The sequence below is a fragment of the Manis javanica genome, chromosome 8 (genome assembly GCF_040802235.1).
Source record: "Manis javanica isolate MJ-LG chromosome 8, MJ_LKY, whole genome shotgun sequence".
NCBI lineage: Eukaryota > Metazoa > Chordata > Mammalia > Pholidota > Manidae > Manis > Manis javanica.
In genome coordinates this window covers 42,929,408-42,943,949 of record NC_133163.1, presented here as the reverse complement: position 1 = coordinate 42,943,949, position 14,542 = coordinate 42,929,408, and the positions used below count along the sequence as shown (strand labels likewise).

General features: G+C 38.7%; 1 pseudogene; it reads left to right on the top strand.

Annotated features, from left to right (window-relative positions):
* Positions 1–1,766: 1,766 nt before the first annotated feature.
* Positions 1,767–13,407, top strand: LOC140850651 (allograft inflammatory factor 1-like; annotated as a pseudogene).
* Positions 13,408–14,542: the final 1,135 nt, after the last annotated feature.

Genomic DNA, 14,542 nt, shown 5'->3' with positions numbered 1-14,542 from the left:
TCACTGCCCTTGCCTCATCTATTAAAACTGCCAGAGCTTCTGAAACGTCCTCAGTTCTGGCATGGCATTGCCCACAGCTGGCCCAGTGAGAGTCATAGCAGACCCAGCGCCCAGACCCTGCTGCACCCATGAAATTCTGGCTCCTGCCATCACTTCTGGACCCAGATGCATCACTGCATCTTGGCGTATGGGATTTGGCTTCTCCAGTAAGTGGTCTTTGGATGTGGGCTGCACATTCAAGGAGTGTATTGGTCCCACAGGGCCAAGTTCATGTGAGGAGAGATAGGACACAGCAAGGGTTCCTTACTCCTGCCTAGAGAATGTCCCCCACTGCTAAGCAACTGGTTGGGTTTCCTTATGATGCTGTGGTCAGTCATGTTTTACCTGCTTTTCTTTCCTTTCTGCCTCACTTTCTTTTTCTCCTCCTTTTAATACCCAGGATTATACCTTCCAGTAAAGCCTTAGATCATAACGTTTGCCTTAGGACTGTTTCTAGGGAAACTAATACACCAGAAATGTGATGGAGATGGTAATGAATGGTAGCATCATCACTGAGATTTCAGCCCATCTTTTCAAAACAGAATAGGGCATAGGAAGAAAAGGAGAGGATAGCCACTACTACCCCATATAAACTACTGTATGGATCAAAAAAAGTTGACCCTTCTGGGTATACTTAGTTCGTGGGCACATGGCTTATTGTACAGAATTTGGGCTGGATTTCAGCCCCTACTGTCCTCTCAGCTGGGTATCCTTATGACAATGAACCTATACAAATGTAAATACAATGGAGTATAGTAAAAGTATCAAACAACCTATAAAGGAGTAAATTCAGAGTGCTCAGTTTTTTGAAACACTTCTAATAGTGCTTTGTTGATGTGGTTATATCCAGTTCTAAAGAAAAACTAAATTTCATGCTTATTGTTTACAGTTCCTGATTGTAAGATAGTTTGTCTTGCTTAGGAGAAAGCCTAAATGGGTCTTTTCCTTAGTAGGTAGGTAGATGAGAGATGCATTGGGCTGAGTTACAACAAACGAGTTCAATTCGCATTTAAAACTGATGTTTAAAATGTGCCAAGCATTATCCTTCATGTGAAGGAGCTACAATGAGGAATCAGTTCAGTTATGCATATGTTTTTAGCATCCTCTAATAACCTAGAATGAAGAGCAGAGAAAATGATCGCATTTATCCGGGATTGGGAATGCCTTTCCCTCATTTCTTTAGCGTCATGGGTCTTACCTATTACTCAAATTCCACATCACTCAGATCTTCAATATTGCCCTACCCCTCAACTTCCCACCACAGAAGCACTTAGATTTCCTGCTTCTTCATTTTTGAAATACTTCAAAATCTCATTGTGAAATATTTCTATTCCAAAATGGAAGAACAACAGCTGTCCCCTTAAATTTATCGGCTGTGGACAAATCTCCCTCCTGCTTTCAAGATCTTGGGATCATGAGAGGCCTGAAGATGGCAGGTGGAACTCCAGGCGCCGGTGGGACGGTGGGGAAGAAGAGAGGGAGGAGGGGGAAAGAAAGGCCCAGCCCCAGTCCTTAGCTGGGACTGCCCAGACCAGCTGGAGACCCCCTCACAACACACCCTGTCACAGAAAGACTCTTCAGCCTCCCTCGCTTCAGCAGAATTTATTCATTGTTTCCTGTATGCAACTGCAAAAGTGAACCAGAGTTTCTGCTCCTGATAGCTTATGGTCTAAGCAGAAGAGTTGAAAACATGAACAGATAATTTCAATCTAAACAAAGTAACTGCGATGATAAAGGCATATAGAGTGTGCAGTGGGAGCCTGGGCCGGCATGGTCCACACACCTTGGGAATCTCGGAGGGCTCCCTGGACCAGAAGACCTGTGAGTTAGCTCTTTTGAGTCTGTCATTCAGGGACCCTATACAACCTGGCTCTCAACAGAATCTGCCTCTCCAGCTTTATCCCTTGTCAGTTTCCTCCTTGATTTCCTATGCAATGATTCTCACTCAACTCTCACTAATTTCCAGACACTGCATATTTACATAAGCTAGACTTTCAGTTTGGGTGTTCTTTTTTTTTTTTTTTACAAATCCTGAAAACCTCTCTTCAGCCTTTAATACCTGCTCCGGAAGGAAGTTACTTCTGTGAAGCTTTCCCTGAAACTTCTAGGCAGAGCCGCCTCCTTCCTCCTTTTCGCTCCTAGCCTGCCGTGTATGCTTCTATATCCTCCATGGCACACTAAGACGATATTCACCACAGTCTTTCTGTGGACATGTCTGTTAGACTGGGAGCTCTTAGGGCAGCAGTCATTTGTTTTTGTTTCCCCTGGGACTAGCGCCACAATGGTCCTGAGCTCCGTAACTTCATATTTGATGGATGAATGGTTCTATGTAACATACCATGGAAACACCAATAATAGAGTTATTCACTATTCTGTTCACACTGAATAAAATGTTTGAAGCATCATGTTAACATAGCATACAGTCCTCTGTGACATGTGAGAGGATTTGAAGTGGCCCAGGACAGAGCCCCGACTTTGAAGATGCCTGGCAGAATCTCAGATCTGTTTTGCTGGTCTGGCCACCTTCTCAATGTGTGCATGGATTTTTGAGAGCTTTAAAGCTGAATAAATTGAGTCAGAGAGAATTTGCTTTAAGATTTTATGTAGGTTAATTGTTTATTTATTAATCCATCAGCTATTTATTCAGTACCTGTTAAGGTACTGAGCACTGTTCTAAATGCTTGCAGATAAAGTGGTCAGATCATAACAGTGAGGGCCAAAGGGTCCATGGAGAACATGAGGACAGTGGTTCTCAGAGTGTGCTCCTCAGATCAACAGCATCAGCGCCACCTGGGAACTTGATAGGAATGAACATTCTTGGTCCCCACTCCAGGGCTACTGAATCAGAAACTCTGGGGAGAGGGGCAGTTTAGCAATCTCTCTGGGCAAGCCCTCCCTGTGATTCCGATGCCAAGAACCACTGCTGAGTCTAGTCCAAGGCCACACTAGAGCAACCACCTGTGTCTATACCTCCTAACTGGTCCTGCAGATGCACCCTTCCAACAGCTCTCTGCCCTGGGAAATGACCACGTATGGCCAGCATCAGTGGTCTTGTGCCCTAGGCTTCTGGTTGGGCTCAGTAAAAGGGGAGGAAGGGAGAGGAGTGAAGACAAGGGTATTTATAATCCTGGCTTCTTCCCTTCAAGGTTACCCCAGGCTGACTGTGTCCCTCAAGTCCTCCTAAGGGCATTTGCTCCTCCAAGGCTCTTTACAGCCTCTGGTGATGGCCCCTGGGCACAGTCTGGGCTGGCTGTTGTCCCTAGCCCTAGGTTACTGCTCGGGGCCTTGTGAAGCTCCTACCCACCCTGCTATCCCACCCCCAGATTTCCAACAACCCTTTTGTGAATAAACCCTCTAGGAGTTATCTTGAGAGTCCTTTCTGCTCTCTGTCAGAACTACACCATTCAGTTCAGATCTTACCATCTCATCGTCCAGGACCCATTCTTCCATTTGGCACAGTGCCTATGGTTATGATGTTTTTAGGGGTCCTTGAGAATGTTTAGATTCCTTTAAAATCAGAATAAAAAGTTGATATGATCCAGCCTAGATTGTATTTATTCTTATATTGGTGCAATTGTACAATCAAATTTTAAACTTTTTATTCAGTGGAGGAATAGTCCCACAAAGGTCAGTGTGCCTCAGGCCTGTGAATGACATGATGTGGCCCTGTGGCAGTCTATCTTGCAATTGATTTTCTTTTTTCTTGTTTTTTTTTTTCCAATTTAGAAATTTACTCTGTTTAATCCACAAGCTTTATAGCTTAGGTTAAAAAATAAATGCCCCCTCCTCCCCCCAAAAACATGGTGAAAACAAGACACTATTTCAAAGTCTCCCAAATGTAAGAGCTCTGAAAGCTGTTCCAATACCAATACCAATTGGAAGAACAGGACAAAATTATGAATGAAGCCAGCTAATTGATTTCTTATATTCATATTATCTACTCCTCAACTAATACCCCTCCTCTATTCTATCCACAAAACCATATATACATACACACACACACACACACACACACACACACACATATTTGCCCTTCCACACCACTCTGCACTTTTCTCCACTTTCTCCATTCTATGCCTGGCTGCAGTCCCTAGCTGTAGGTTACTGCCCGTGGCTTGTGAAGTTCCTATCCCACCCCACTATCCCACCCAGAGATTCCGTGCCTGGAATGAAGGCAGAGGCTTACCTCTATGAACTGCATTATTCAGGTTCCCTTGCTGTGGCTTCTTTTCGGGAATAGTCAGTAGGAGGCATCAGCAGGAGGTCAGAGGGCCAGAGGAGGCAGGGGGCAGGGTATGTACTCTCCTGGCACCCTCCTGGCACCCTCCCTGCTGTCCAAGGAAGGCAGTGGTTACACAGGCTTCTGGTGGCAATACCCCTCTGCTGGATAGCTCTCTCCAGATTCCCATAACCACTTCTTCCCTCATTACTTCCAGTCTAGGGGTTTTTTGTCCTTCACTGATGCTATCCAGGAAGCTTCTCAACATCCACACTCCCTATCAGTTTCCTTAACCCTTTGTTAATAGCCTTTGTAAATAATTTCCTCATTAACATTCATACAAACCTATTCTTAATTGATAGAAGAGAACAACAGTAGTTTTTGATTTGTTCATATAATTGTTCACAAACATTTTCTGGGGTTGTCTGCAGTCTGCATAATGACCATTTTATGGCAACACAATATTCTACAATATGATGTACAATGATTTCCTAATGCATTTTCCCTTCGCTTTCCTTCCCCTTGACTGGCTTTTCAATTCTTTATTTCCATTATCAATAGACAAAATAAACATTTTCAAGGGGCAAATTTTTACTGCATTTGTAGTTTTCATTGTTGGATTCTGATGCAGTCTGTCTTATAACCACATTTCCACTCCTTCTTCTGAATTCTTCTATAGGCAAAGAGTTTTACTCACTCTACTTGGAGTGTATTTACACTCAACTGTCAACAGACATTTGTTTAAACTTTTCTCTCCATTTGAAATACTCTCTTCTTTCTAGTTTTTCAACCCAAGGTAAATAAGTTTCCTGCCTATCCAAGTTGAATATGTTATTCTCTCTTTTGAACTTCTTTTTTAACTAGCCAATTTAAAAATTTTACTTGGTAAATAGTGATCTTTATTGTGATTTTTGAAATGCCATTTAAATCTTTAAGGTTATTTAATTTTAAATATATTACTATCTTTTCTTGTCCAACTTGATTATTAAATTCTTGACAACAGGAATTATTTTCTTATCTCACTTTATGTCTTCACTAGGGACTTTCATGTAGTAATTGCTTAATAAACGTGTTGGTTTGAAAAATATTGGATCCCATACAAAGAAGATTGACTTTCAAAAGCCTAGATAGGCTTAGGCATGATTAAAGTTGAGTTCTCTGTCCATTTCTATGACTAGAGGCTGTGACTTATCCCATAATGCTCAGACAGCCACTATTGTTTGGTGATGTTATTGTTCATGAGTGTTGCTAGGAAGAGAAATGCTTTAAAAGTGTTTACATCTCTCTAAGCCAAAGTGGAGCGTATGCATAAGAAAGAAGTACCTCAACAGTGTAGATTTAGAAGGAAGAGTTGTGGTGATAATAGTAGTGGTACTGAATCCTGAGTTATTCTGTAACACATCACCCTGTTTTATTTTCATCATAGTATACATCATCTCCAAATATATTTCTCATTTATTTTACTATTTACAATAATAATAAAACCCCCACCCCAATTAAGATACATGCTACGTGAAAGTGAGGACTCATTTGTTCTTGTATTCTGTACTATATTCCCAGTCCTAGAATAAGTCTGGCATAGAATAGGCACTTAAACATTTGTTGAATCAACGAATGAATGAACATTTTTAGTGTTTTACAAGTTTCCTGATGGTGCTATAAGTGGTTTGCATGACTTACCTCATTTAAGTCTCACAGCATCCTATTAAATAGGTACTATCTCTTTTTATGGAAGCTGGGGATCAGAATTAAAGGACTTCCAAGGCTATGTATCTAGTAACTAAGGGAGGTGGGAATTAAATCCAAGCAGTCTGGTCTGGAGACCACAGTCTTAGCCATATGTTAAATTTTATTTAGTAAAATATTGTGAAATAATAACATTTGCCATGTACTTCTAAAATGTGTGAACTATTGTCACATGTATTTCCTCCTTTGATAACGTTCAATGATCCTGAGCTAATAGTATTATTATCCCTAGTTTACAGATGGGAAAACTGAGAAATGAAGTGATTTGTCAAAAAAGTCACAGTGCCATTAAGTGGCAGTCCTGGGAATTAAACTCAGATCTGAGTACATCCTCTACCTCTCTCCCAGCCCCTGCTCCTGCCATGCACAAGGCTGCAGCTTAAATGTGTCCTGAGACCACAATTTATGGCTTTAGACATACAAGAAAAGAAATTCTACTTTAGTAGTCACTAATAAAACTATTGTATTAGTGGTCACCAATAAATGATTCTATTTTAGTATTCACTAATTCTGTTTTAGAAATGTCTAAGTTGTTACTAATAAAAAGTTACACAGGAGTCCTGTTGGGGGGATGGTTCCCAAGCATTTACCCAAGAAGGATATGACAATAACAAAAATTTCACTGGCAACTTTCACAAAGACTGCTCGAACATTTGTTCAGGGAGGCTCTATAGTAGGAATTTGTTTCATACATCAAAAGAGATGTACTTGAGATCATACTTATAGTTACATTCACTTAACTCCTCGTCCCCCCTTAGATACTTAGCCCTCCAATGGACAATGGACAATGGCTCCAAGTTGTATTTCCTTGACAAGACAGTAACAATTTTAAAAATGAGTCTGACAATTAGGATTCTGCATGAATATAAAGAAAAGAAAGAAGTTGCAATAAAAGTGACTGATGGTGAAGAAATCAATAGACTACATGGGTCACTGAGGCTTGGAGAGGGTGGGATGCAAAGATACATGGATCAAAGTGTTAGAGGTTGGTCAATGGCAGTGGTAACAGGAGAAAGGGTGGCAATCAAAGATGGCACAGACTCCACAAATTTGAAATTGGGGGATAGTAGAGGGGGTTGAATTAGAAGTGAATTAAGGAACATATCCAACCTTCTCTTGAAGGTGATGGATGAAAAGGCATTTTCCACTTGTGGGAAGCATAAAAAGGAACATTGTCACTTTGATATCGAGGTAAGATGGTGGAGTGACTATTCACGATTAAAGTGGAAAGTACAGAATAATGAACTCTGTAAGAGATCTGAAGAACAGCTGAAAATGACTTGGAAATCTTAGGGTACCAGGCACTGAATATAATTTAACACAGAAGTATTATCATTAAACAGAAAGATATTGTACTTTAACAGAGCAATGAGGTATTGCTATTGTCCACTCAAAAGTTTAACTTCTCATATAGCTTTTATAGTTTATACCATGCACTGGCCAATTTAATGTTCAGATTAATCCAAGATTTATTTCAGAACATGCACACCTGTTCACCTTCTCCCTCAATCTACAGAGATTTCTCTCTTCTATGAACTTGTCTAGCACATATTTTCTATACTAGTCACTTGGAATTTATCACACTTAGACTTTTAATGAAACTTTAATAGAAGTTTCATTTTATATTCATATATGTATTAATCTTACCAACTAGATGTATATGCTTATTTGCAGGAAACTGTCTTCATGAGTACCTATCATGTGCTTTTTCCTAGAGCCATAATGCTTAGTTTAGGGCCTGACAGAGCTGTTACTCAGTTATCAATTGCTGAATGATTATTTTAACTTTGGCCTGGCTATTCTCTTCAGAACCAGCAAAAGTTGCCATGAAAAAAGTGGTACAATTTATGGACACTTGAGAGTTACCATTCATTCACATTTTTACTTCTTGGTGAAATGCAAAGAGTATCTCTATAAGTGAGAAATCTGTTTAAAGACTGGTTTTGAGGAAACATCTCCTCCCCCAAAAGGTGGGCTTCCTTTCAAGAGGATCGCTGACTGCTGAGGTTGCTAAGGCAAATCTTTGCATATACAAATTTGGGTCAATGTGTTGACAGGATGTCAGATTCGTGTGGCTAATGGAACTTCAGCATGAATATTGAGCTTTACGCCACTCCATTGATGCCCAAATGAACCTGTGGGTGCCAATTTGTGCCTGAGGCTATTGTAGAAAATAGAAGCCCTCCTTGTGAAAACCTGACCCAGGTCCATAACCCAATCTTAACCAATAGTAATTGGTTTTCAGCAACAACTGAAAGTACATTCAAAGTGATGTGAAGGGCAGAGCACTGATCTTTCCAGCAAATAGCCTCTAATTTCATGCTGCACTTACTTTGCCTAAAACTCACCCATGGGTGTTTTAGGCATCTTCAGCAGGGCCTGATCAATGAAGAGTTGAGTAACAAAGAACTAATCTGATCAGCTGATCTGGAGGGACCAAGTCTTTGGGGTTGCCAAAGACCTAAAATATTATTTCGTGCATGAAACATATTCAGTGAAGACAATGGTAAATGTGACTTATTTTTCTTTTAATAAACGTACTCTTTGAAATTATATTTCAGGGCCATGGAAATTTCATCTGAGATTGAACACAATAAACTGGAGACCACTTGTATATTTTTTGAGACATGGAAGTTTGAATTAAACAGCATTCACCACAAATCCTCATTTTAAATTCTTAATATTCTATTACCTCTCATTGTGTGATCTAGTGCTTCCACTGGTGAGCGTTTCTGCATACATACACAGCCACCATAACTGATTTTATCAGTCATCCCAATGAGAATGTTGAGTCAGTGAAAGACCTTTTCAATTAACAAAGAAAGATTCATTCATACACAATCCAGTTTCATTTTATTTTTGCTTTTAATTATTATTTTGTAAGAACTGACCATCTACTAGAAAACCATTGGAGAGCACATACTGTATTTGATACCTGGAGCAAATTCATTTTTTAATACTTCCCTTATCTTATACAACAAAACTATATTCTGTAAAAATCATAAAATGAAACTAATAATACTAATGCCCAGAAAGAAATGCAGACACTGAATATTTTCTTTCGTTGCACTTTGTATTTATCATTGTGCAAGTAAAGGAAGAGTAATTATAAGTAAAATACAGACTGCAGTACAAAAGTGAGAAAATGGGTTAATAATTTAAAGATAGATTAATCCATTTTTTAACAAATGGAGAAATATTATATCCATATATTTGTCTGTTGCAGCAAAGAACACATGGGGCTGAGTCTGTGTGGGTCCAGCAGAAGTACACCTGGTAATTTTCCATTTTATGTAGAATACAATGTTTATAAAGCCTAAGAAATAAAATGTCCTAACATGAAGTGTACATTTACATTATTAAATGTAATAGTAGCCACAGGAGAACTGTTTAGAATGCAAACAGTATTTCTGTGGAGGAGTATTCTCTTCCTGTCATTGTTTAGAATAGTCAGTACATGATGATACTAAAAGGCAGATTGGACTTTAGTTGATTTTAATGTTGGTTTCCACTCCCTATAGACAGTGCCTAGTGGTTGGACCAGGACTCAACCCTGCTTCGGTCCACCGTGCTTTGCTGTATAATAAAGTTGTATTTCTGTTTTTTTTCTACTGGAGTATAGCTTTCAGAAATAATTTTTCCAGTGCCTTTCTTTTTTTCTACTATGCTTCTTCTCAGTATATCAGAAATCTTATTTTTGTTTAGTGTTTCTAAGTTATTAATTGTCATTCAGAAAGCTGTATAGTGTTTGATAAGAACTAGACCTATAGATAAATACTGATTTGTATTGAGCAGATATTTGTACATTCATTTAAAAGGAATAATGCCTTTTTTCTCATAAGAATGAAAGAGATTAAATAGAAGAATATGGAAACATTCCCAACAATTTTTGTGTGTGTGTTTGTACTTGCCATCCATAGAAACCAACTTATATCTTATCTCTTTCATGGAAGCACAAAGTAAAACTCCTTCACAAGAGAGTTCTTTTCCTCTCATCTCTCCAGCCTACTACATAAGGATGCATGGATGTTTTTTTCATATATTTATTAGCTTTTTTTTCCCTAGCTCGTACCCCAGTCAGTGCCCAGGCAACATTTACTACATGAGTCTGTTTTTATTTGATGCTATTGCATGTTTCCCCCACCTCTCTCAAATTAATTTTTCTGTAATGTATGAATGGGATTTTTTTTTATCAATTAGCTTTTGCTAGGAATATCCTTTCCTGTTTAATACAGAATAATGATTTTTTTCATCTATCAAGGGGGTTATTAATAAATGCCACCAGTGGGGTTAGAACATTCTCTGGTGTTTGCTTTAGGGGAAGAAGGGGATTGTCGGAAATCCTAGCCAAACTGAACCATAATTAGAGAGAAAATGTTAGCAATTAGAACTATACGTTAGGCTTTAATTTTCTACCATGGAAAAGTCAAGGGTGGCATTTTTATTCCATTTTTAGGTGCAGCCAAATGGATTGCTCATTACAGGATAATTTCCACCGACCCTCTACATTTCTCATGGTAACAAAGTGGCTGAGAGCACCATGAAGCCAGGGGCTGATTCTATTTTATTTTTTTGTGGGGGTGGTGGGTAGAGTGGGAGGTTGAACGATTATCAATGACATAGTCATTGACATTATTGGGAATCTTTTTAGGACAAGAATAAATTGAATAATTTTAGAGCAAGAAAGCAAAATGATTTTAGGACAAGAAAACAGTTGGGACTACAAACACGTTAATATAATTCACTTTTCTATCCTTGCTGAAATGTATTGTACTGACATATTTAATGATCTTCACATTAAAAAATCCCTTTTTCAGTGTTTCTACTTTTGATTTTTCCTAGTGACCAAAATAAATATTTTACATAGTTGATTTTAAAAAAGGCTTCTCAAATCAAAGATAATATAATTCCAGTCTAATTCCTACAAAGCTTCCAAGGCCACAGAGTGAAACATTGTTGAAAATGTGGGGCTTACATCATAATTTTTCTTTTTTATCTCACACTCAGATGGCATTTTTTTTGTTAAATGCCCTATTCAGTTTTCTTTGTATGAAATGAATTTGGGGCCAAATGTTAATGAACACTTAAAATTAACACATTGATTTTGAGGTTAACAATGTTTTCGTAGGGAAAATAGTTACTTCATATTACAATAAGTGAAAATCAGCCAATTTCCTTTGCTTTTGAAAACACAGTTTAAGGCACCTTATTTTATTTTATTTTATTTTATTTTATTTTATTTTAATTGTGGTAAAATACATATAACATAAAAATTACCATTTAAACCACTTTAGGTATACAAATACAGGGATTCACATTGCTGTGAACCCCTACCATCCATTTTTAGAACTTACTCATTTTCCCAAGCTGAAACTGTGTTTATTAAGGAATGACTCCCTATTGCCCTCTCCCCGAGCCTGTGGTAACCACCATTCTACTTTCTGTCTCTGTGAGTGTGACTATGCTAGGTATCCCACATAAGTGGAATATTACAGTATATGACCTTTCTTTTGTGTCTGGTTTATCTCACTTAGCGTAATGTCTTCAAGGTTCACCCATGTTGTTGCATGTGTCAGAATTTCCCCTCTTTGCTAAGGCTGAATAATATTTCATTGTATGTACATACCATCAAGGTACCTTTATTTTAAATACTTTATACATATTTCCTAAGGATTTACCTCCACACTCAAGTCTTGTTGAGTTGGTATCTATAAACAATGCTTTGGTCTCACCACAGGTAAGGCAGCTGATAAGAATGGTTGGCAGTTTTGTCCCATGACAGCTCATTATAGGCATATTGGACAATGAACAAAGGAAAACATCCACACATGGAGAGAAAAGCAGTTAATTACTTTTAGTTTCAGGTAAATGTAAAGAGGGCATTAAAAACATTTGCAGCCATAATTCATTACAGATTTTTCAGTGGTGGAAATATTCAGGCAACTAGGTATCTTCAATCTTCTCTTCAATGGAAGGATCAATAGAATAAGAAATATTTCCCCTTCATTCCATATCATAGCAGATTTTAGCTAAAGTTTCCCATACTTCTCATGGAAACCATCAACACAAAAATCTCATACTTGCCAATTGGAAATTCTACAGTTTTATAGCAGTGTGACAGACAGCATTGTTTCCTCATAAAAATCCATACTAAGTAAGCAGAACAAAACATTACTGAACTCTTGGCTTTTAAAAGCTTAGTAGGGCAAAAATTTATTTACTACCACTCTGCCTTAAGGTAAATTTCAGTTATAGCAATATGGCCTTTCATGAACTACCTTGTAAGGCAAACTCTTTTCAGGAAAGGAATGAAAAGACTTCCCTGAAGTAAATTTAGACTTAGGGTTCAATACATTTCATATTTTTTCATTCATTACAAGAGACAAACCTCTTTCATTACTACTTGAAACAGTTCCACCTCAAAGGTCACTAGCTTTGAGCTCACCATTCTGACCCCATCTGATCTTCTATTCTTCCTTTTTCTTTCATTTCTCCTAAACCTGTTCTTTGTTTTCGTCAAGAACTCTATTCACTCCCTTTTTTTCTCCCTCTCACCTTTCCTTCCTTCTTTCCACCAGCACTGATTGAATGGGAGCTTTTATGTACTGGGTATAGCACTTGGAGATTCAAAGCTTAGGATGGCAGCTTACTGCCTTGGAGGAGCTTGCTGTCTGCTGCAGGTATGTCCACAGGTTTCACACTGTGTGTCCACTCTAAATAATTGGGATTGGATTCCTGGAGGATTGCACTGAGGAGGGTTTGGGGCTCATGTCTAGGTTTTGTAAGAAATGGCACCAAGATCCTCCAGCTGGCACTTACTGCCCTGCTTTCTACCCATCGCCCAAAGAAATAAGTGAAATTTGACCAAGATGGAAACTGATACTGATATCAGGTCCCTAAGGCTAATGCTATAGAAACTTGAGGTTCTCAAGACCCAGTTAGAGCTAAAGAAATTAATCACGGAGGCGTCCACTGGCTCTGGGGAGACTTTCAGCTACTCTGATTTTCTCAGGATGATGTTGGGCAAGAGACCTACCATCCTAAAAATGATTCTGTACAAGGAGAAAGCAAATGAGCAGGAGAAGCCAACAGGGTCCCCCACCCAAGAAGCTATCTTTGAGTTGCACTCAATTGTGGTGGGACTGAAGGTGCTTTGAATGACCCAACATGGAAAAAGAACCCAAAATTGTGAGCCAGAACTAAAATAATTTTCCTCTTCCTCCAGAAAAAAAAAAAAAGAAAGAAAGAAAGAAAAGAATTGGCACCAAGATCAATTAGAGATGTCTGCTGGTGGCCCGGGGGCAGAACAACGGGTGTGTGTGCCATGCCCTTGCCAACCCCTAGTCAAAAGAGCAAATGTTTTTCCAGATCCATATTTTTCCTCTGTCCAGTCTAACCCTCAAGATGAGAGATTTAAAAGACACTTTCACTATCATTCCAGTAAACCTTACCCTCTTATATTTCCACTAAGCACCCACCAAATTATTCTCTAAAGTGTTCACCACTACCAATTAATTTCTCCTTTTCCCTAGGCTATCAAGTTTTGCTGAAAAAAGACATGAAACCATTCTGATTCAGTTTGTGAAAAATGTCATGCTGCCAAGCCTTGCCTGATTATTATTGCTGCTCTGTACTCCTTTTATTTGATCTCTTGGAGATTCATTCACTAATGAGTCTCTACATTGGTTATTTAAAATATTTTTCATATTTCTGGAACTCACTGCTGGATTTTCCCTCCCCTTGACCTCAGAAGACCTCACCTCCTGCCTTACGGAGAAGTTCAAAGCCATCTGTAAATCTCCCTCAATGTTTAATTCTTTTCCATTTTCCTTCATTCATCACTTCTTCTTTCCTTCTGTCTTAGAAAGAGGCATCTCCCCTATTTTCAGGTTGAACACAATCCCTTTAGGACTTTTTTCCATAAATGGTACCTTCTGTTCCTTAAAACTCTGTGTTCCCTTGTCACATGTTCTTTAGTTTTGAGAAAGCAAAAAATCAAGTACAGCGATTAATATGACAAATATGGGTGTTTCCAATAACCAGAAATGACCACTGTTAATCTGATGATACATTGGCTAATCTTTTTTCTAAGGAAAAGGAAAGTCACAGATGAAGTTGATGTTCCCTTTGACCCACATCCTCAGTCCTGTGGCCTTCTTTCCCTTCCCAGAAGCAATGTGTTCTTTAAGGTCATAAAAATGTATGTTTACATATGTGTACACATAAAGAACATGTAGGATTGTGTAGTGGATAACTTAAGAACTTAAATATTTCTGTTTCACAGTCTACATTTGTCCCTCCACATGGTGTTCCTGCCCTCTGTCCATGCTGGTCCATGTGGACCTGGTTATAAGCTCCTGGAAGGCAGAATTTTTGGTTTGCTCACACTGAATCCCGAGAACCTGAACAGCAGTTGGCTGGCACACAGTAGGCACTTAATATATATTTCTTAAATGAATTAATATAGTTTGCTTTTAACTGCTATGCAGTTATCAACTGCATGAGTAGCCCACATATAGCATTTTATTTAATCACTCT